Source organism: Haemaphysalis longicornis, unplaced genomic scaffold (assembly GCF_048455015.1).
Source record: "Haemaphysalis longicornis isolate Haplotype H1 unplaced genomic scaffold, Haemaphysalis longicornis Haplotype H1 scaffold_6, whole genome shotgun sequence".
NCBI classification, from domain to species: domain Eukaryota; kingdom Metazoa; phylum Arthropoda; class Arachnida; order Ixodida; family Ixodidae; genus Haemaphysalis; species Haemaphysalis longicornis.
This window is the reverse complement of record NW_027526407.1, coordinates 4,240,206-4,263,261: the sequence shown is the minus strand read 5'-3', so window position 1 is coordinate 4,263,261 and position 23,056 is coordinate 4,240,206. Positions and strand designations below refer to the sequence as shown.

Sequence of the window (23,056 nt, the reverse complement as noted above, 5' to 3'; positions counted from 1 at the left end):
ATTGTGCTCTGCCAAAAAACAGGAAGGCGAGAAAGAACGACAACGCACCCGGCCTGTCAGCGTATGTACGTTTAAAATGCCCCCTTTTTTATTATCTCAGTACCCTAAAGTATTCCAAGATCTTGTGCAGAAATTTTTCTGTTGGTGTTTGCTTAGTTCTACGTCTACAGCTAATTTTTTAACGAATGGAGAAAGGTTTTGATACCGAAACTGACAAATCAAAAAAGACCAAGTTTATAAAAACTCTTTTGGCATGGTTTAGTCTGACATGTAAACTATTATTCAGAGAGAACTTGTAAGGCTTCTTTCTTCTAAACATTCCTTTGTGTTTCATTTGGGGACACATTACCCCACAAACGTATCTGTTGAATACTTTGGCGGGCTTTATGTTCCGCAAAGATTAGGTACGTGCCCGTAATTTTGTAGATGTTATTTTTAGTACAAAAAGTAATAACGTAGGCAGCATGTTCGAATAAAGGGGCTGATTCAAGTCCAGGCAAAAATCCGACGATTGCGAAATCTTCGTTACAACCTGTACACTGTAAGGGCTTCAACTGAAGACCATGTAGAAGTGAAGATATCGGAGAGTGCTGAAAAGCCTGTGGCACAAACCGACAGGGCCAGGTTCTCGAATTAGCCACACGTAGACAACTCCGCGCCCGCTGTCAGATTGCATCACGAAAACATCTACCCTTGCAAGGACAGCTCAGCGTGCTAACTACAGAAACACTCTGTGCGCCTTCGAGCCGTTGAAACTGATCTCACCACCCTTCGCATAGGCGCCCTTCTCTGTCAGCAGGTACAGGAGAGAGAGCGCGAAGGCGTTGCTACTCCCGCCGGCTTAAGGCACTGGGCCCAAGGCATGGTCAATCTTGATCTCAAAGAATCTATGTCTGAGTGGAGGCCGCTGGGTAGCAAGCAGTGAGGGACCCGTGGCGTTACATTTCACACTGTTTTAATTGCCACCATGGGTGCTCGGCAGCCATAATTTGTAAACATATGCAAAACACCATGACAATGCCATCAATATAATTCATCCTTTTGTATTTTCTACAATCGGTATAGAGTTTTGCGTCCTTTTGTATATACACGCCGTTATACATTGCTCGGAACTTGTGCAATTTGATATTCTTCCTTTAGATGAGCAAAGGTTTTTAATTGTTACTGTATTTTTTTGTTCTTCAGTCTAATATTGTACCGGATACACCCTTTAAGAAATGCCCCCCATAAGTAATGCTTTCGAGCTGTAGTATTCAATGAATCAAATAAAATCAATTGAACTTCGAGAACTATTCTGAACAGCCGCTGCGAGAACCTTCACTGCAAGGTAATACTGTTATGGGAGTCTATCGTCTATTTGGCAGAGCTGGGATCGGTAGCCCAAGATGTCCACGTGAGGTTGCCCATCCCGATTTTTGGTGTAGTTCGATGCTGCGTGCCACTTCAACGATGGCAACAGAAGTACAGCAAATATTTTGAGGAAAGCAGGAATGATATCTAGCCACCACATAGCGTACGTAACAAGTTGTACCCACATACCAGTACCATGATGCAGAACGGTAAGACAAGACATCAAACAATGGGTAAGACAAGACATCTCAGCCAGCAAGTAAGGGCAGCAGCAAAGCCACAAAGAGTTCTTGGAAGCTAGTGAGAGTCCAAGCTATGAAACAGTTGAATTTTACTTTTGCTGGGATGACGATCTTGCTTTTACATGTGTCGAAAATATTTATTCTTGTTTTTCTCCAAACAAGTTTTCACTCTCTTTTTGCAGAAGCTGTTATAACTTGCAAATGTAGAAGTCATGCTCAGTGAATCTTCGCACGCTCAATTCTTTTCTACTGGACTGTGCAATGAAATAGAATTATAAAAAGCGAACGTTAAGTTATTATGTAATCATTATTTATTTCAAGAAATACAGACGAATATATCTCGTTTTTTTGGTATTTTTAATACAACTTGATTCTGAACTTTATACTTGCGAGGATCCTATTTATTAGCAAGGTAGAGTTACTTGGCTGCGTCTGCGCTGAAACATTTTGTAGTTCCTGCAATAAAATCGCTTGTTGTGGATGTTTCAGCAAAAACCACGTTTACAAACTTTGTTGCCAATTACAAGCTTCAATGTATTTTTTTCACTATTTTCATGTTTCGGCTAATATATACTGCGGTCCATTATAGAATCAATGTGAAGTAAAAATGTAGTAATTAAAAAGAATATTAGAAAGATTGCCACGTACCTTCCGGCGGCCTGACAACGGGCGGCACACTGGAGAGGTGCAGTAGGCAGGGGTCGGCATCTGGTTTGACAGGTTTTGACAAGCGTTTTGGTGTCGGTCTCGCGCCATGACAAATGCAGTAAATCTTCACGAATGGTCGATGTTGTGTTGATTTACGTAAAAGGACATATGTGTAAATTTGCACGACATACTTTCTAAGATTATAAATAAATTCGGGGTATGCCGGTTTGTTGATACACTGTTAAACGTTCTGGTTAGTTCATTGTTCTCCTGGTAGTGCGGTGGCGAGCCAATATTTTTAGCCACTTTTTCCTCCAGCGGATCCAACGACTACTTTTTCGAGCAGCTACAGCCAGTTGCGCGTGGAATACCTGTTCTGTCTTTCTGCCAGCCACTAAAGCCTTGCGAATGGCCAACCATATTGATATAGAGTGTTAGTCTTACACCGTGCGGCCACGGTTTATTGCTACGTGGTGCTCCACCCTGCACAGGCCCTACTATGGCACTATGTTTTCTTGGCAGGTCATTACTCTAACGACCATTAAAGACACTATCCTCTGGCGCTTGTGTTCTCCTTACCTGGCACGCGATCTAAGTTTTTACAAACATTCCGTGGGCTTTTTTTTCTTCCGCGTTTTCTCAAGCATTGGCTTGAGAAAACTTGGCTCAGGTGGTTCAGTAAATCATGCATAGACAGCAATTACAAAATATTAGCACTGTATGCTGGGTGCTTTTGCTGGCATGAGCGACAAAACAAAAATACTTTGGCAGATTTGGTTCCAACAAGCGTCCTAGCAACAAAATATATCTTGGCTACTTTGATCGCTCATTTCTGAAATTTATGGTAAGCGTCACATAAACAAGCGTCTCCGGAAATTCTTCAACAATACCTGCTGAATTTATGTTGTCATAGCTGTCCAAAGACCCCGCCATGCTTAACAATGCACCCGGCTCTTTTTTGGAGTCAGTATTAGTAGAAGTGCTATGCGACTTTAGGATGACAGGGTGGATTTCTATAGAAGGCAAGCGTGGCCGGGACGGCTAAAGTTAGATGGGCGTATAAGATCAAGACGTTGGGGGGAAAATGGTAGCAGATTGCACAGGACCTGGATAATGGGAGATCGAAGTGAATTGATTGAGTGTGGGGTTTAACGCGCCGACGCAACGCAGGCGATGAGGCGCGCCGTAGTGGAGGCCTCCGGATTTATTTTGACCAACTGGGGATCTTTATCGTGCGTCGAAATCTCGTACACACGGGCGTTTTTGCTTTTCGCCTCCATCAGAAAAGCGGCCGCCGCGGCCGGGAATCGAACCCGCGACCTTGTGCTCAGCAAGATCGAAGTGAAATGCGTTTGACCAGTAGTGGACATAGACAGGCTGAAGATGAATTGTTGCGTCTGGTATATGAAAACTAATAAGTCAACACTTTTTATGCCCTCAAGTGAAATTAGTATAGTTTCCCACCCGCGCATCGTCTGGCACGAATTTTGGCAAGTGATAAATTACTTGAGTCGCGTTGTGCACCACTTTTTAAAGTCATTTGTATCCTTGCCCACGCGGGTATGGTCAAACAAAACCAGTACTCTGGAAATAGACACGCCGTACCCATACGGAATGTGGTCAATTCATGATGGTTGTTTGTACTGCATCAGAAATCTAGTGTGATTAAGTGTATTAACTAACATTTATTTCTGTTGCTAAAGTGACAACCGACACAAAGATTTTTGACCTTTCCTAATATTTTGGGAAATTTTGTCAGCCTGGATTTATAGGTTTATGGGCACATATTGCCGCGAACCATGCATTGGGTTTGTTTATTTGTGTTTTGCTTTTACCGCCCGGCTGTGCCGGTCTGCGTTATCTCTGCGCCAAGAAAAGCGCGTGTTCCATTCTTTCTTTCTGTGCCGCATGTGTTATCTGTTGTGATAGGGAGAGCATTTCGATTTAACGTGAACAGCCCAGAATAATCTTCTTGGATCTACTATGTTCTCGATGCGAATCGACGTTTTGAGAACCACGCGCGCCAAAAGATAAAAAGCCTGCAGTGCGGACGCCGGCGCATTCGATTCGACGACACTCGCCTGTGCAAGTCACTTTGTTGACCGCTGCTTCGCCGCCTCTGTATTCTTTTGAGTTGTTAGGGGAGCACAAGTTCGCTCCAATAAACGTGTTTCTCATTCAAGACAACTGCATCGTCCTTGTCTTCTTGACATCTAGTGGAGGTGCTGGGTACGCACCCTTCATGCCCACTACAACCTCGGGAAGCCGCCAAGCCAGTCCAACAAGAGCCAGCCCCCGCCTGCAAGATTTACCACCCGAGTTCGGTTTGATGCCAGAAGGGCCCAAGAAAAGGAACGCTGCAACCAACACCGTGGTGCAAGAAACAACGTCGCCAATCGTCCTGCAGCAGCCCCGGGAACCGCCATCGTTCCGGGGAGCCCCCGCTGAATTCCCCGAAGAATAGTTGGAGAAGCTGGAGCGCGTCCGCATCTTCAACAGGTGGGACGACGAAGAAACTTTCCGGCATGTCTTCTTTTACTTAGAAGATGCTGCTCGAACTTGGTTCGAGAACCATGAGAGTTCTTTGACCGACTGGACTCACTTCAAAAGGGAGTTCCTTAAGACATTCACTACCGTTGTGAGAAAAGAGCGAGCTTCGCTTTTGCTTGAAACTCGGACACAACACCCCAACGAAGGGGTCGTGATCTTCGTTGAGGAGATGAAGCAATATTTCGCCGCGCGGACCCCGAAATGACAGAAGAAAAGAAGTTACGCTTCTTGATGCGCGGTGTGAAGGAGGAGCTGCTTGCTGGACTTGTGCGCAACCCGCCCAAAACCATCGCTGAATTCGTGACCGAAGCCAGCACGATTGAGAAGGCTCTCGAAGTGCGTGCTAAGCAGTATGACCGGAACTTTGTTGGCGCGGCCAGCGTGAACTACATCGACAACATGCGGATTCCGGCTGATAGCCTACGTGAGACCATGCGCGCAGTAGTGAGAGAGGAGCTGCGGAAACTTTTCCCGACGACGCCGCAACCCCAAGTCGCTTGCCTAACTGACGTGATCCGGGAAGAAGTTCAAAACGCTTTGGGAACTTCTGTGGCATCCGAAGTACACTGCGAGCCTCGAGCTATGACGTACTCCGCAGCTGTTCACCGACCCCGCCCTGCTCCAACACGTCGTCAAGAGGCACGTCGTCCAGAGGCCCCGCCCTACCGCCGCCCACTGTCGCCCGCCCGACCCCCGGTAGTACAAACCCAGACGCCGAGGAAGACTGACGTATGGCGAACACCGGATAATCGTCCTCTGTGCTACCACTGCGGAGAGGCCGACCACATCTACCGTCTCCCATACAAGAGACTCGGACTACGTGGTTTCTCCGTCGATGCACCACGCCCCGACCCGGCCAGCACCCATCTGAGATTGAAGAATACCTTTCGAACACCAGCCGTGGACCATCCCGTTTCAACCGTTCGCCGTCGCCCTACCCGTACAAGTCGCCTGACCGCCGTAGCAGTGCTGACTTCGCACATGGAAGGTCTCCCAGCCTACGCGGGGGAAACTAAAGGCGGCAACTTCTGGAGGTGAAGTAGCTCTACGGCGAAAAACTGGAAACCCTCCAACGACGCAAGGACGCGCTGCAGACAGTGATTCACGACATGCCCTCATCCCGACGACCCGACCTAACCCTGACGAGACTCCCGAACACGACGACAGCTACACCTCGCGACGCGTACCCGACCTGACCGAGACGTCCGTTGAGAGACGACGACAACGACGATGCACAGTGCCCGACCATGAACACGTACAAGCAGAGATACGACGCCCCGACAAACCCGGAACTCGAGGAAGACTGCATCTGACGTCAAGGTGTCCATCGACGGCTTTGACGTAGTCGGCCTCGTAGACACGGGAGCTGACTATTCGGTAATGAGCGGACCATTTGCGTCTAAACTGAAGAAAGTTATGACCAGATGGGACGGTCCGCACATACGCACAGCAGGAGGCCACCTTGTGACGCCAAGTGGAACGTGCACATCGCGCGTCACCATAGACGGCACAACGTACCCTGCGGCGTTCGTCGTTCTGCCTAACTGCTCCCGCGACGTGATTCTCGGAATGGACTTTTTGGCGGACAACGGCGCAATAATTGATCTGCAGACCAAGTCGATAACATTTTTCTCCGATCACTCCACGACGCCCCAGCCGGACCCCGATCACCGTGCTGCTGTCAGGATCGCCGACGATCACATCACCCTGCCACATTAACTCTGTCCCATCACGTTGAACCAACAGGCAATCGCATCAGCGAAATGGCAGAAGAATTAGCCGTATTTTATCTTGACAAAAAACACTCAAGGCGGTGTTTTTCGAAAGTTTTAAATTTTTCTTACTGGTAACTGTCAAACCGAACGAGATAAAATTAGTGTGGCGATTACAGTTTTTCAAATGTTTTGTTTTTTGTTTGTAGGGAAAAATACTTATCAGCCATTTGAAACTTGCAGAAATGTTTACTACAGCCAGTTACTGGAAAGCCACAGCTTTTACTTTTCAAACCTGCACGTTGTTTTTTACCACAATGGGTGTTTTGAACTCCTTGTTCATCTACGTCACTGGCCTAAGCAGAGGGTGTTCTAAATCGCGTGCCATTACACTGAACATATTTTAGCTCACTATCTACACGCTGATGTACATAATGAACACAATATGGTCTTTTTTTAGTTTGCGGTATTTTCAAGTTACAAAGTACGAGGAGTAACTTTGAACACAGAAATTAGGACGCTAAACTGGGCCTTCTTTTTGAGGAATTGTAAGAATACAGATAGAACTAAAATTCCAACCACACTTTGAGCTAAGTACAGTGACCGCAGTCTTGATTGACATGTCCAAGAATGTTGGTTTAAAAAGATAAGGACCTTTAGAAAAGTGAATCATGATTAATGTATGACCCGACAGCGACTTTTTTTGAGGGGTCAAGAATCTTAGAAGGTCACTTAAAAACCAGCAAATAGAGCGACATTTTTCGGCAAATAAAGGCGTTGATATAAACACATGGACAATGAGAACACAGTCAAGTTTTTGTAAAGAAAACGATACAAATGTTTGGCTTATCTGTAGAAAAAAAAACGTCCTTCCACAAAGTTTTCAATATGTTTTTTTAATAGAGCACATTCGCAGAAAAACTGAAATTGACTGTAAAAGATTGGTTGCAGGAAGTATACAGGGACCTACAAACTCGTATAATGCTATTATACGAATTGGGAAGATAGAAACACTCCCACTAAGAATGTTGTGAATGGTGATGTGTAAGATTTTCTTCTGTCACATCCTTCAGAAAACTATGATGTTAGCGGTTCTATAGTTATAAGGGATATACATATAGTTAGCTGTTTTAATCAGACCTGAAATTTCTAGTTGCAACTACGAAAATAAAAAGTCACGGTTTTTAGAGTGGGTGATTCTTTCATTACGTGTGACCAAAAACATACGGGCTAACTCGAAAAGCACTGCAGTCTTTTTAGTTCTCAGAAAATCCTTGAAAACAAGGGGTTTAACAAACACACACATTCCCAGAGGCTGAGCTGAATACCGGTATTTTATGTATACTCAAAAGCTTCTCAGGGACATACAGGTCAAAATATCACGGATTTTGTTTTTATATTAGTTTCATTTGACCGACGAAAATCATCTCTCAACTGCAAAAAAAAAATTATGTAAATTTTAACCGCTTTTCGAATAAAGCATCCATTGGAACATATATAAGTAAGCTCAAAGCAAGGTGCAAATACACAATTAAACTGTATAATCTTCTTTTCACTATCCTTAGGTCTACCAATGAGACAGTGTGAGGCGTAATGTCTCGGTAAGGACATCTAACTGTATCCCATTTTTTTAGGCGAAAGTAGAGGAAAGAATAACTTTTGATTGTAACATAATGAAAATAATTATAGTCGGAGCCGTCCCTCTTGAATTTAACAGGGCGCAGCGCAGCAAGTTCTTTTCGTTCTATATTATTGCAATGTGAAACCTAGCTCTTATAAATCCGATAATTATAAACCTCTCCAGAAAAGCTGTGACGTATAATTTGAAAAAATCACGACCATGAAAAAGACATTTCGTTAAAAACGTCTCTCAGGACGGAACCACACGTGTAAGTTGCTTGGCGTCTAAAGAACTGTGTCGCACGAATTAATCATGTATTTCCATCTCTTGGAGAAAAAACAACCGCTAATAAACCTTGCCAAAAAAATTTTATGCCCTATGACAAATTTTTAATATGTATTTAGCAAAGTCGGTACGCTGGATTTATTAGGTGTACTGGTCTTTTTTGCTCATACCTCCAAATCATTTTATTTGCTATATTGAACATTGGAAAATAAAAGCATCAACACGTCAGTGTACAGTACTTCCTTCAGGATTGATAACGAAAATATAAAACACACGCTCCAACTATTTTAATAACAAAAACATATATTTCTGGAAATGTAATTCGTAATGTAGGCGTAAATATTATTAGGCACACAGCTTTTCTCATGCAGAAGTATTGTCGTATGGCTCCTGTATTTTGTTGGTGCCCTGTCGCCGGTAGGCTATCCACCACGGTAGCTGGCAGTGCTACTGAAATAAAAAGAACGTCGTGCACGTAGTCTACCGTTCCGCTGCATTTTTGAAATATTGAGCTTCATGACCTGCTGTGTTCATAGGACAAATATTTGAAATTTCTTCAGTTCCTAATAAAAGAATAATGTAAATATATTCTAACACGCCTTGTGCCACATCGGCGCTCGAAGTCAACCTCAATTGTATTTATCAGCATTTTCCATTTAACCGATAAATTAAGATCGGGTAATTAAAGTTTTCTCTTCTGAGTAACATGTGAACTGTCTTCTTGTGCAATGAGTGTTACCAGGTTATACTGAGTACCGGTTACCTGAACATCACCTCCGTACGAAAGCCAGCTATTATACGGAATATAGCAGCAGGTTCATAGACGTTGCTAATGTCACTATCCAAGTAATCAAAGTGCGCAAACTCTCCATGTCTGTACAACTGCTGAAACTTTTTTTTCATTTTTCATTTTTATTTTTATGCTTCTTATTCAGGCACGTCTATGTGGACATTCAACTCAACTGTTTGCAGGAGAAGGTATTCATGATGCGTATATTGTTCCGATTTGCAAACTTCACTAGTAAGTCCCCCGTCTTATTTCTACAATTCAAAACATAGTTACCAAGCCTTGTCTCCAAGCCTTCTTCTTGCCTATTTTAGCATTGAATTGAAGTCTCCTATACCTACGGTGTACTGTGCTTTTACCTTATCTATTGCCAATTCCACATCTTTATAAAAGCGTTCAAATAGCTGGTCGTCGTAAATTGATGTAGCCGCGTAGCCCTGTAGCAACCTGGATTTGTACCATTTATTGGGCGTAATTACAATGATGGCTACCCTTTTGTTAATGCTTTTATATTCGTCATTTCAGTACCCCTATTCAAAAAACTAGCCAACACGTGAGACACTTTCTTCAACGCAATCATAAGCGAAACTTTTTGTTCGCACCGGAGATCAGCTAGTCAACAGAAATGAGGCCCGTTTATGGGGTTGGCGAACCCCTCCTGAAGCTGAGCCTGGCAAAATTTCTGTTCCCGTTTCGGTCTTTATGCCACTCGGCAAGCTTAAAAGGCCTCCGCAATTTTTTTTATTTTCCGCGTTACCAAACGAACACAATTCGCAGCTATTCAATTCTTCGCCAACGTGCTCTCTTGTGGTCTCCCATCGGTGTGTCTGTTGCTCTCCATCTGAGCCCACCGTGGGCCCCACCATATATTTCAACATTTCCCGAATTGTCTGATGACTACAATCCAAATACTAAATTATCCAAAATACAGTTTCGCAAGCAACGTGAGAATGACTGGCGAAGAATCGTTGTAGGTCGATATATCCAAGGAAGACTCAAAAGGCTCTGTAGGCTCAGCAGAAAGAGCGAATGAAGCATTCTGAAAGGACAATAGTACAGCCTATCCCCAAAAAGTCGAAGAATTTCAGTAGCACAACTAAAGACGTTTTAATAGAACACTAACAGCCTGCTCTTAACCTTCGCACTCTGAGGAAGTAGAATGTTCTATTTGGTCAGTGGCGTAGATTGTGCGTGCCATATAAGGGTGCTAACCTGCTATGACCGGCAAAAAAAGCAGTCTTGGGCTGTGGAGGTATTGCAGGACACACCAAGAACACTCATATTACAGTGTGGAAACGAAATATTTTTACAATTTGCATAATTTTTAAACATCTCCCTGGTTTGGGCATCCCACAAAAAAAGTATTGCATAAAAATTTCGCTTTTCAGAACATTTTCTTATGGAAGGTATTGTCGGAGTTTTAGATTTGTTTAATTACGTCCTATTAGTATCACCCCTACCCCGGTTTTCGCAATGAAAAGCCGCTGTGTCCACGACCGCCCGTTCTCAGCTGCGACCATTATAAATTTTTATTTTTTCTTCTTTATTTGGCCCTAATGCCCCGAGGCATTTCATGAGGCGAGGTAAACACTGCATGAAAAGCAAAGTTCTGAAACAGCGTCAGAAACGAGACGATAGAAAGGGCACCCAGACATCGCGCTGCGTGCTCTTTATCGTAAACAAACTAAGAGAAATCAAGAACAGGTGTACGAACAAACTGCAGAATGCAACGCTCCCGAAAGAACAAGCAAACAAAACAATCAGTAAACCACGTTCCTTAAAAATAAATGCAAGCACTACAAATATGCAACGGTTTATTATAATATTGTTCAAGTATCAAGTGTGTTTTTAAGAAAACTGACCCAAGAATTCATTTGTAAGTTTCTGCCTCAAAGTCATTTGGTAGGCTGTCGAAACAGTATTTTCGGGTAGGCTTTATTACGGTTAAAGAAATACAATAAAAATAATCCTTCCTAGCAGATACGTGGACCTGATTATGGGGGGTTGACTGCTGTTTTTGAGGAAAGAGGAAATTCAAGGCAGATAATATAGTCGAGTGTGACCTCGACTACAACTGGTCGATTTGAGCAGTCGAGTATGTCGAGTGTGCGCTCGGTTATAGTAGAAACAGCGAAGCATGCACACACGCAAAAAGGATGACATGTTTTGAGACATGCAAGCCATCGTGTTTGCTTTCCATATGCTGGTTTTAGATGAGTAATTTGATATTTCAAAGGCTGCAGCACGATTGTGGATGGTTCTGTTTTATAGGAGAGCTATTGCTGAGATGTACCAGATCGATAAAGCGTGTAGTAGCTTTGGCCCGGCGGATGTCGTATATGGAATATTAGGTGGCCTGCGTATCTTTGATTTCGGCGCAGAATAGTTTGCACGTGCCAAGCGTATTGCTGTGTTTTATTGTGAGTATCTTATGATTATGACGGTTTCAAGTAGGCACGTAGAGACCTATGTCAAACGGTTTATGGTATTTTGTGTGAGTTCATATGTATCAAAGATATCTGATGATGTGCTTACGAGAGCCTGGCATGCATTAAACCTATTAGGGCTGATCTGCTTGAATCGTTTATAATAGCATAAAACGGTAGCTTCTGTAATCTTCTGTTACATAATTCATTAGTGGAACAAATAGCGTTGTAGATGCCGCCGCAATCTGCCAAAAATTGGTCTCGTACTCGATTGATTGTGGGGTTTAACGTGCCGACGCAACGCAGGCGATGAGGCGCGCCGTAGTGGAGGGCTCCGGAATAATTTTGACCACCTGGGGATCTTTATCGTGCGCCGAAATCTCGTACACACGGGCGTTTTTGCTTTTCGCCTCCATCAGAAAAGCGGCCGCCGCGGCCTGGATTCGAACACGCGACCTCGTGCTCAGCAGCGCAACGCCTTAGCCACTGAGCCACCGCGGCGGGTTGGTCTCGTACTCGCTCTGGAAGGAAGGTCAGTGATATTGATTGAAAGCAAGACGGGAGAGGCCTGCACCATGGTGACTGCCGATGTAACCTGAGAAACGGGTGAGTCAGGAAATTCAGAGGATGTGCTTGGTACGGGTCATTCGAGGAAATTAACAATCGAAACTGTTATTGGTCCGCAAATTCAATAGTAAATAGGTTTTCAAGCCACTGATTGTGCGGGACATGGGCAAACACCACTTCGAAGTCGAAGAATTTTGCGTCAATTTGTACGTGAGCATTCGTGTATGGAAGATGTCCCGAGTGTATTCTATGAGATAAGTGTCATATAAGAAAACCTCTCTGATACAACGCTAGTGCAACTAGAAACAGGTAATTGATTTTAACTGGGTAAAAAAATTAGTTTGTAATATACGTATCAGAAGATTGACCAGGACGATAGTTAGTAAATTCAGACTGGGTTTACATGATTTCTATCGATCACAAGGCTTATATAACGTAGTGTTCTGATATTGGAGAATTTTTCCAATCTGGCTGAACTTCGCCAAAACTTATTGATCGCTGCAAGACCGTGTGTAATTTTGGCCTTTACAAGGAAGTGATTTATGAATAATTTTATGGTTTTTTCATCGCTACCTGCTGGCGAAATACTTTTATATGGTTTATTACTTTATTTATATCGCAGGATATATTTTGACAGTGGGCATTGTGGTCACCGATCGGTGTGGTACTTTGGCGAACTGAAGTTTATAAAAGCCGAACACATTGATGTGAAGGTGTTGCTAGAAGCTGTCATACTATTCTCCATTTAAGATGTTGGTATTGTTGAATGTAAAGAAGATGGTTTCCTCAATATTTCATTCTTTGTTCATAGGTGTCTTTTTAAATACGAAGCTTCTCTAATTATGTATGTGTGTGGGTGGGTGTGCGTGCTTGTGCGTGGGTGCATGCGTGCGTGCGTGCGTGCACGTGCGCTAGCTTGTGCGTGAGTGTGTGTGTGTGTGTGCGCGCGCGCTCACTCACGCTGTTGCCTAACAGCTGCGGGTGACCAGGTCACCTTCAGTGGGTCGCTCACCGCTTTTCTGCTAGTAGGGCTGAACGCTTCAGTGTTGGAAAATAAAATTAGGATTTTAAACTTGAAAAAAGATAGTGTTCGTCGTCTGATATCTGGATGCGTGAAGATCATGTGAAAAAAAACGAAACTTTGAATGAAAAATTGATCACATGTAAATTGAAGAAACTATCTCTGCGCGCTTTCAGTTTCATATGTATTCATTACTGGTGAGCTGTACTAATGTGCAGGTTTAAGGTATCAATAAGGCTTGACTGGATATAACAGATTTATTTAGGTACACGTCCCAAGCGTTGCCTAAACCGCGGATTTTTTTTGTGTTTACAAAAATGCTTCGTATATTTGTTTTTTGTTAAATTGAGCATCCTCTTTTTGTTAATTTTCTATTTGGTGCTAACCGAGCAAACCGAGTATGACTGCCACTGCCGAAAGTTTCGTAAGAGTGACAGTTCCGGTTGCATGCGTTAAAGTTGGCTATTGGGTGATCGGTGATTAGTTTCTGCGCGAGGAGCTTTTTTTTATACGCAAGGAAACGCCTATAAGATGTAAGCTGGGGTCGCTGAAACGAAGGAGCAAATTCATATTTTTTGTTTTTTGGTTGAGATGTTAACAACGGATCTAGGGTGTTCCCGCCCATTGTTTGAATGTCGATTGAACAAAAAAGCAATTCAAGAAATTGTTTGGTTTCCTGGCATATTCGTTTGTGCCATGATGCAAATAACCGCAAAATGTATCTTGGGATGAATAAAATGTCGGAAAAGATAGTTGCACGGTAATAAAGTCTTTTATTTGTTCTTGTGAAATACTTGGGAAGTCTCAACATAAAGAGTTTAAATGCGGTCGATGGTTAGAGTTTCCGAAGACTATTGTTTTCATAGCGCTGGTCAGGCACACCTGTGAAGGTTCATCCTTTTCGTCAGACAGAAAGGTTATGATTATATGCTGTCTCAAACCGGCAAGCAATACTCTTCCTCTTCGCCTATCATGTCGACCACGTCGACAGACTGCTATGTTAGGATACAAAGGAAAAATGTTTGCAGCTGACATCCTCAATTAACCAAGTTTCGGGTAATACACGACATCTGCTGTGGAGCTCCCTTTAGAGTTTTACACTTTCTTATTTATAGCGCGTATTTCAGTGAGATACACGCTAATATCAGGAAAAGAGATCGGTTGTTGAAGAAGCAGGCACAACATCTATTTATCTTAACTGAGGCTGGTGAGATGACTATTCGCTTGGAGCTCGTAGCTGACTGCTCTTAGAGATGGTGGTGTGTTCGATAACACCTCGAACGCAGCGTCGGGAAGAAACCACTTGCTAGTAACAAGCAGCTTGTCAAGGCTGCGCTTAAACGGGCACTCTCGGGGTTGAACATATTAAAGCAGTTTGGAGCGAGCGAAGTGCTTACCAGGGGCAAAATTTGTTACTGCAAAACATATTCGTTTTCGCTTACGTGCATGAGTCCATATGTTCTCGTTTGTCTTGAATTTACCAAGTTTTGCTATTAGAGGGCGTTTTTTTATTCAAAGAATGCCTCCAAGCAGTGTCACGAGCCCAATTCGACTGGCACTTAAGGTTAAGCCAATACGTTTGTTCCACAGGTGTAGTACTTTCTCCCCTAAGTCGCTTCAAAGTTCTTTAACGTAATCGTCAATGCCACAAAAAACGTTTAATTGCATCTCACGGTTGCTGGTTTCAATGTTCGCTGCTTTTAGGTAGTAGTGCCATTGTCTTGTTGGATAAATATTGCTGCAGCAGTTGAGGTGATTGGTTTTTTTGGGTGACATTTAGGTAGTATAACGCATAACAAAGAAAGAATGTTTTCTTGGCGGTTTGGCTTGGTTATTCGGGTCAATTTCTATACAAATTGCCGCTTGAGCAGACTCCACCTGTTTGATGATTGCTGGGATAGGTTGAAGTTCAACACTACAGAGCATTGCGGGGCAGACATCAATGTCGCCCAATAATTACAAGTGTTACAACAACTGAAAGCAAACGCATTACAGGCAAACAACAACACCCCGCGACACTTCGTCTTCGTGGCACGACACCGCTACGGCAAATAATTGATCACTTCCTAATTGCTTTGCTTGAGATAGGGAACACATCTGGCAGTTCATAATTATTGTAATATTTTGGGACTAGGAATGGATTGCTCCGAGCAGTGGGTGGTTCCTTGCGGTTGATTCAGCTGGGAATCTGGCCCCTTCATGGCTTACGTCCGAGAGGGTGAAATGTGACAGGCAGTGGTCCGGGTCCATGCTAGAAGCCGATGGATGGTGGCCATTTTCTTGGAGAGGGTAAGTGGTGGATGGAGCACTTTCGTACAGGTTAGGCCTTAGGGACGGCCTGGGGCGTTGAAGCAAGGGCCCAGATGTCAAGCAATCAGGTACGTCCACACATAGATAATTAGAAGAATTGTGAACTTTGTGGGCTTGGCGGTATTGTTCGCTCAACCTCTCCCATATCCACTAAAAGAAACAACTTATTACTGACGTATATAACAGCAGGCAGTGGCGCATTGCTGAAACATAAATTTCAAATTGTAGTGTTCGCATACGTTTACCGACAACTTTGCTTCATCATTTGGCTGGAAACGATGCCTACTCAGTTTTACATCAAAATAGCAAGCATACCTTCCCCTAGACATCATTCAAAGGATAATTGCATAGACTGTCTGACGTTGCCGTCGATATTGTGTTTGTCGTGGTATCCCGAACTCTCTCCTCCATCTATTTGTGCTCTCTTTTTGTGCAAACCAAGACAACGGAGACTCACTGCTTCCCAGAAGTGGAGCACCACATTAAAAACTACTATCTGCCAATCCCACGCCCTCCCTCCGGAATGAACGCACAGGTTAGGTCGCTGTGTGATTACCATTTCTTGCCTGTTCAAGCCCAGTTGGGCCATCGGTAGGCTGCACTTATTGTTCTATGCCAAAACACAGGCAGGCGAGAAAGAACGACAACGCGCCCGGGCCTGTCAACGTATGTACGTTTAAAAATGCCCCCTTTGCTATTATCTCAGTACCCCAAAGCATTCCAAGATCTTGTGCAGAAATATTTATGTTGGTTTTTGCTTAGTTTTAAGTCTACAGCTAATTCTCTAACGAATGGCGAAAGGTTTTGATACCGAAACTGACCAATCAAAAAACACCAAGTTTATATAAAACTCTTTTGGCATGGTTTAGTCTGACATGTAAACTATTATTCAGAGAGAACTTGCAAGGCTTCTTTCTTCTAAACATTCCTTTGTGTTTCGTTAGGGGAGACATTACCCCACAAACGTCTCTGTTGAATACTTTGGCGGGCTTTATGCTCCGCAAAGAATAGGTACGAGCCCGTATTTTTTTAGATGTTATTTTTAGTACAAAAAGTAATAACGTAGGCCGCACGTTCGAATAAGGGGGCTCATTCAAGTACAGGCAAAAATCCGACTAATGCGAAATCTTCGTGACAATCTGTACACTGTGAGCGCTTCAACTGAAGGCCATGTAGAAGTGAAGGTATCGGAGAGTGCTGAAAAGCCTGAGGCACAAACCGACAGGGACAGGTTCTCAAATTAGCCGCCGTAAACAACGCCCCACCCGCTGTCAGATTGCATCAAGAAAACATCTACCCATGCGAGGACAGCTCAGCGTGCTAACTACAGAAACTCTGTGCGCCTTCAAGCCATTGAAACTGATCTCACCGCCCTTCGCATAGGCGCCCTTCTCTGTCAGCAGGTACAGGAAAGAGAGCGCGAAGGGCGCGAAGGCGTTGCCTCTCACGCCGGCTTAAGGCGCTGGGCACAAGGCATGGTCAATCTTGATCTCAAAGAAACTACGTCTGAGTGGACGCGGCTGGGTCGCGAGCAGTGAGTGACCCGTGGCGTTACATTTCACACTGTTTTAATTGCCACCATGGGTGCTCGGCAGCCATAATTCGTAAACATATGCACAACACCATGGCAATGCCATCATATCTAATTCATCCTTTTGTATTTTCTACAATCGGTATAGAGTTTTGCTTCCTTTTGTATGTACACGCCGTTATACATTGCTCTGAACTTGTGCAATTTGTATTCTTCCTTTAGATAAGCAGATGTTTTTAATGGTTACTGTATTTTTTTGTTCTTCAGCCTAATAATGTAGCGGATACACACTTTAACAAATGCCCCCCATAAGTAATGCTTTCAAACTGTAGGATTCAATGAATCAAACGAAATCAATTGAACTTGGAGAACAATTGTGAAGAGCCGCTGCGAGAACCTTCACTGCAAGGTAGTAGTGGTATAGGAGTCTATCGTCTGTTTGGCACAACTGGGATCGGTAGCCCAAGATGTCCACGTGAGCTTGCCCATCCCGATTTTTGGTGTAGTTGATGCTGCGTGCCACTTCAACGATGGCAACAGAAGTACAGCAAATATTTTGAGGAAAGCAGGCATAATATCTGGCCACCACATAGCGTACGTAACAAGTTGTACCCACATACCAGTACCATGATGCAGAACGGTAAGACAAGACATCAAACAATGGGTAAGACAAGACATCTAAGCAAGCAAGTAAGGGCAGCAGCAAAGCCACAAAGAGTTCGTGAAAGCTAGTGAGAGTCCAAGCTAAGACACAGTTGAATTTTACTTTTCCTGGGATGACGATCTTGCTTTTACATGTGTCGAAAATACTTTTTCTTGTCTTTCTCCAAACAAGTTTTTACTCTCTTTTTGCAGAAGCTGTTATAACTTGCAAATGTAGAAGTCATGCTAAGTGAATCTTCGCACGCCCAATGCTTTTCTAGTGAACTGTGCAATGAAATAGAATTAAAAAAGTGATCGTTAAGTTTTTATGGAATCATTATTTATTTCAAGAAATATAGACGAATATATTTCGTTTTATTTTTTTGGTATTGTTAATATAACTTGATTCTGAACTATATAATTGCGAGGATCCTATTTATTAGCAATGTAGAGTTACTTGGCTGCGTCTGCGCTGAAACATTTTATAGTTCTTGCAAGAAAATCGCTTGTTGTTGATGTTTCAGCAAAATTCACGTTTACAAACTTTTTTGCCAATTACAAGCTTCAATGTAATTTTTTTCACTAATTTTATGTTTCGGTTATTATAAACTGCGGTCCGTTATAGAATCTATGTGAAGTAAAAATGTGGTAATTAAAAAGAACATTAGAAAGATTGCGACGTACCTTCCGGCGACCTGACAATGGGCGGCCCACTGGAGAGGTGCTGTAGGCAGGAAGTCGGCATTTAGTGTGACAGAATTTGACAAGCGTTTGGTTTACGGTTTTAAAAGGTAGGAAAAGCTTCGGTTGCACGAATGCTCCTCTTGAGGAGGACGTGGTACATGGCTTAACTGATTTCGGTATGCATGTTTATATGCGGAACGCCCCTGGCATTATCGGCCGTTGATGTCGGTCTCGCGCATTGACAAATGCAGTAAATCTTCACGAATGGTTGGTGTTGTGATGATTTACGCAAAAGAACATATGTCTAAATTTGCACGACATACTTTCTAAGATTATAAATTAGATTCGGGGTATGCCGGTGTGTTCATACACTGTTGAACGTTCTGGTTAGTTCATTGTTCCCCTGGTAGTGCGGTGGCGAGCTTATATTTTTAGCCCCTTTTTTCTTCAGCGGATCCAACGACTACTTTTTCGAGCAGCTACAGCCTGTTGCGCGTGGAAAACCTGTTCGGTCTTTCTGCCAGCCACTAGAGCCTTGCAAATAGCCAACCATAGCGATATAGATTGTTAGTCTTAGACCGTGCGGCCACGGTTTATTGCTACGTGGTGCTCCACCCTGCAAAGGCCCTACTTTGGCACTAATTGTTTTTGCAGTTCATCACTCCAACGACCGTTAAAGACACTATCCTCCGGCGCTTCTGTTCTCCTTACCCGGCATGCGATCTAAGTTTTTACAAACATTCCGTGGGCTTTTTTTCTTCACGCGTTTTCTCAAGCATTAACTTGAGAAAACCTGGCTCACGTGGTTCAGTAAATCATGCATAGACAGCCATAAATAATGTTAGAACTGCATGCTGGGTGCTTTTGCTGGCATGAGCGACAAAACAAAAATACTTTGGGAGATTTGGTTCCAACAAGCGTCCTAGCAACAAAATATATCTTGGCTACTTTGGGCGCTCAAATCTGAAATGTATGGTAAGCGTCACATAAACAAGAGTCTCCGGAACTTCTTCAACAATATCTGCTGAATTTATGTTTTCATAGCTGTCCAAAGACCCCGCCATGCTTAACAAAGCACCTGGCTCTTTTTTGCAGTCAGTATTAGTAGAAGTGCTCTGCGACTTTAGGATGAGACGGTGGATTTCTATAGAAGGCAAGCGTGGCTGGGACGGCATAAAGTTAGATCGGCGTATAAGCTCAAGACGTTGGGGGAAAGGCGGTAGCAGTTTGCACAGGACCTGGATAATGGGATATCGAAGTGAAATGCGTTTGACCAGTAGTGGACATAGACAGGCTGAAGATGAATTGTTCCGTCTGGTATATGAAAACTAATAAGTCAACACTTTTTATGCCCTCAAGTGAAATTAGTATAGTTTCCCACCCGCGCATCGCCTGGCACGAATTTTGGCAAGTGATAAATTACTTGAGTCGTGTTGTGCACCACTTTTTAAAGTCATTTGTATTCTTGCCCACGCGGGTATGGTCAAACAGAACCAGTACTCTGGAAATAGACACGACGTACCCATACGGAATGATGGCAATTTTGGCAAGTGATAAATTACTTGAGTCGTGTTGTGCACCACTTTTTAAAGTCATTTTTATTCTTGCCCACGCGGGTATGGTCCAACAGATCCAGTACTCTAGAAATAGACACGCCGTACCCATATGTACCCATGATGGTTGTTTGTACTGCATCAGAAATCTACTGTGATGAAGTGTATTTACTAACTTTTATTTTTGTTGCGAAAGTGACAACCGACACAAAGATTTGTGACCTTTCTTAATATTTTGAGAAATTTTGTCAGCCTGGATTAATAGGTTCATGGGCACATATAGTTGCAAAATTATGATTAAATTTGTAAAAACGGGAGAAATATTAAGTGTATTGCAAGTACTGTAGTATATATCTCATTATTATAGCTTTGTGCTGGACGATTATAGCGTCAGCTCTCGACAGTTGCTTGTTAAAGAACTTTTAACGCGGCGTATACTCGCCCTAACAAGTGAAACCAAAAAACGTTACTTATATGTAGCAACGTCCAAATAAAGAACGTTTCACAGCCAGAAAGCTTCGTTTGTTTTTATATAGATGAATTTTCATTCCTAGATTGTGTCGCGCTGCTGTGATCGAAGTACAATGAGATATTGTGTGGAGCGAGCAACAGAATTGCATAGGCCGTCAGCCGCGACCGACTACAAGAACTGTGTAGTTGGGATCTGAGAGAGCCTATTTTTGACAGGGTTATTTAAAACAAAGGAGTTATTTACAATGTTTTACCAACTGTAAATGTAAAACTTGAAAAAAGGCTCCTTGGAATACTTCGTGAAATAAATACTGCTGTAAAATACAGGCCTTGAAGTGTCTTTGGTATTATTCTAATATTGTAAATATACAAATAACATTTTGCTCCTGGTTAGCTTGATTTCGCCACTGTTCAAAACAAGATGTGCTGGCTCACATAGAATTACTCGTTGCTCCAAATACACACTTTTGTTTTAAGGTGCTGAAACAGGCAACAACCTTTTTATCACTTTAATTTATAGCAGATATAATTATGCCATTTTATATACCCACAGTTTGGCTCGCTCTCGAATTGAGGAACTGCCACCTGCTGTAACGCTAGCGACTACATATACTTTGCTCCGCAAATAAACGAGAGCGCGTTAGCCATTTTCAGACAAATGTCCGAAACAGTCTCCCTTTTTAATTCTGCGCCCTTGTGGATTGTTGCTTTTCGTTTCAACATTGATACAACGCCTAACATTCTGTATTTTCTTGGCGTAATCTTTTTCTGATGAATAAATGCCCAAAAAATTGGCAGTGTGCTTTCTAGAAATAAGAACGGGGTATTTCCCATCTAAGCAAGCCAAATGTTTCGGAAGCGAATTTTTAAATAAAATATAATATTTCAAATTCTCAAAGCGAAAGCAATGAACGGCATCGTTCCTGTTCAGGAACGTTACTGAAACAATTCACCTAATATACCTGGCCAAAAACCAGCTGCTAGTGATATATGTAGGCCATTCATTGTTCTCCCCAACAGACTTCCTTCCCTTTTGTCTCTGTGCACCAATGCAAAACGAATGCTTCTGCCTGGTTGTGTAGGACTATGGCGTTCAGTACACTACAATATGCCCTCCTAGCTGGTTATGTTTTTCTTGCGGAGTGCCAGGGCCTTTTTAATTTTTTAGGCTTTAGAACCTACAATGTGAGAATGGTAGGTGAGTGTGCTGGTCTCAACCTATTTCCCTGCTATTTATGGACTCCTAATATTTAGGATATCCTTCCATTGTGTGCACGATCACACAAAATCATGCCTTGTTAGTTACAAAGCATAAGATAAACATCATATATTTTATGTTCATAAATTCTAGTGTCGCCATGCGTATCTTCAAAGCAACGTATTTTAATATTTTCAATAACTTTCATTAAGAAATGTCTCAAGCAAAATTTTTGTCGAAATGATTGTTCGGCTTGATTCAAATTAGCTGTTTTGAAAATATTGCATTAAAATTAGTTATGTTCCAAAGCTGCACAATATGGAAGACGCCACAACGAGTTGCCTAAAGCGTTGCATAGATATCTTGCAGCATTCGAATTTAAGCTAGGCAAATTAGAAAATTCCACGAGGGAGAAACACTGGACAAGACTATTTCTGTCGTTGTATGTGGTTTACGCTACGAAAAATGCGCGTGTAAATAATTTGTGCAAAAAATGCGTGTGGAATGAATATGTTGTGTTTTCGAGGCCGAAGAAGTTTCATACTGACTACGGTGGATTAGAGCTTGACGCGACTCTAAACACAAAGATGCAGGGTCGTAGTTAGCGATAGAAAAGGGTGTCTTACAAACTTTTTGTGCGTATTTGCTCTAAACTAGTAAATAAAAATTGCAAGCTACTTATTCTGAACCTCGCATTAAAACAGTAGAGTTCCAAAAAGAAACGGAGCGGTTGTAAAGCTAGGAGCAGATGCTCTAAGGTATTGGTCCGCTGAAACTGAACAGAACAAACGACAGCGATCGAATGCTTTTTTACTTGCAGCTTTGAACAAAAAAATATGAAATGCGCCTCTGTAGCTTGAACGTATAAGTGTATAGGATGCTGCTAGCACCGAACCGAGACACAAGCACAGCACGCTTTTTGTGGTCGTAGCGTAGCGAACGGTGTTGGGCTGGGCTTATCCCTTGCTATGTCCTTTCAGCGACATTCGGAAGCCAGTAAAATTGGTGGACTTACAGCGCGGGCTTACCAGACCTTGCTACGTGCCAACTTCATGACCTTCCTTGGTGTTCCTGCAAGACACCCGATTCCGTGGGTTTCTCTTCAAATGCTGTCCGCGGCTTCTGCTCGTGCCGAGGCCACTCTGTCGGCTGCCAATGTGCAGTCTGACAAAGAGGAGTGGGGCCGCTGCCGTGACATTGGGAGAGAAGCATTCAGAAGGGGTGTGGCTGTAATCCAATCGCTGCTGTAGGATCTATGTACACCAACCGTACAGATCCACTCGCACATGCGGGTTGTCAAAAGCAAGCACCTTGGAATCCCTCGGGAAGTGCAGCCACGGCACAATCGATTTGGCGAAGTGAATGTCGATTAGTAAATTAGCTATGAGTACAACGAATTTATTATAGAGATCCGTGGGCACATTCAGTTTGTCAAACCATCAGCAATTCTTTCGAACG

At 43.0% G+C, this 23,056-nt stretch overlaps 1 long non-coding RNA gene across 3 annotated transcripts in view; it reads left to right on the top strand.

Annotated features, from left to right (window-relative positions):
- The first annotated feature begins 8,027 nt into the window (after window positions 1–8,027).
- LOC144141366 (uncharacterized) overlaps window positions 8,028–23,056 on the top strand; it is a 75,714-nt gene continuing 60,685 nt past the window's right edge. Inside the window, exons 1-2 of one of the 3 annotated variants that reach the window (XR_013316555.1) lie at window positions 8,028–8,103; window positions 9,344–9,429. This is a non-coding gene — a long non-coding RNA (uncharacterized LOC144141366). Of the gene's footprint in view, window positions 8,104–9,343; window positions 9,430–21,457; window positions 21,599–23,056 lie in introns of those variants that run through there. The other 2 variants (XR_013316553.1, XR_013316554.1) reach the window with 2 other exon arrangements.